This window comes from Orbicella franksi, chromosome 4 (assembly GCF_964199315.1).
Source record: "Orbicella franksi chromosome 4, jaOrbFran1.1, whole genome shotgun sequence".
NCBI classification, from domain to species: Eukaryota; Metazoa; Cnidaria; class Anthozoa; order Scleractinia; family Merulinidae; genus Orbicella; species Orbicella franksi.
Window position 1 is genome coordinate 724,201 of NC_138148.1, and position 1,000 is coordinate 725,200.

The following is a 1,000-nucleotide window of genomic DNA, read 5'->3' on the forward strand; positions in this document are numbered from 1 at the left end:
GCTCGCAAGGAGTTAGAGTTCTGGAAGAATAATGTTTCTCATCTCAATTCCAGGTGTTTTGCAGACGCTGTTCGGAGACCATCTCGTATTGTTTATTCAGATGCTAGCGCTGTTGGATGTGCTGCTTTTATTGCCATTGACGACAAGCCTGTTTCGCACAAAAACTGGGATTCTTTGCAGATGAAACAGAGTTCCACGTGGAGAGAACTCCACTGTGTTAGTTTTTCATTAAAGAGTTTCGCACATCGTCTTTCAGGATGCTCTGTTAAGTGGTTTACTGATAACCAAGCTGTTCCTTCGATCGTCGATTTTGGTAGTATGAAACAGCATTTGCATCAACTCGTGGTTGATATATTTCATACCGCCAGAGAAAACAATATCGAAATTGAGGCTGAGTGGGTGCCTCGTTCATTAAACGAGAAAGCTGATTACTTGAGCAAGATTGTCGACTGTGATGACTGGACAGTTAAAGATTGTTATTTTCATGCAGTCAACTCTTATTGGAGTCCCTGTTCAGTAGATTGTTTTGCTAGTTACAAAAACCACAAGGTTCCCCGATTCTATTCGAAGTTCTTTAATCCCGATTCTTTGGGCGTGGATTCCCTAGCGTTTAGTTGGGTAGGAGAAACCTGTTGGCTGGTGCCACCTGTTTCATTAGTTAAAAATGTCATCCGCCATGTATGTTTTTGTCAAGGCAGAGGAATTCTGGTTATTCCTTATTGGCCTTCAGCTCCCTCTTGGCTCTTTTTGGTAGAACGCAGGGGGGTTTTCCGATCATTTGTCATTGATTTTCTTTTTGTTGAGAACGGCAAAGATGTTTATCTCCATGCGGCAAATAATAGTTCCCTTTTTGGCTCAGAGAATTTTAGTACCCCAGTGTTTTTTCTGCTGTTTGACGGAACCGTACAGTACAGTGTCCAGTAGAATCTGTTTATGAGACGTCATGTCGCGCGGCCACTTGGCCATGTTTTATGAGGGACTGCCCGTTCACCATGCATGT

The 1,000-nt window shown here is 42.9% G+C and overlaps 1 protein-coding gene and 1 pseudogene across 1 annotated transcript in view; both read left to right on the top strand.

Annotated features, from left to right (window-relative positions):
- LOC145485765 (uncharacterized) overlaps positions 1-274 on the top strand; it is a 2,411-nt gene extending 2,137 nt beyond the window's left edge. Inside the window, exon 1 of the mRNA XM_081464389.1 lies at positions 1-274. This exon is cut by the window's left edge and continues 2,137 nt beyond it. The gene's annotated coding sequence lies outside the window, so the exon portion shown is untranslated.
- Positions 1-1,000, top strand: part of LOC145485768 (uncharacterized) — a 12,864-nt pseudogene that overhangs the window by 6,681 nt on the left and 5,183 nt on the right.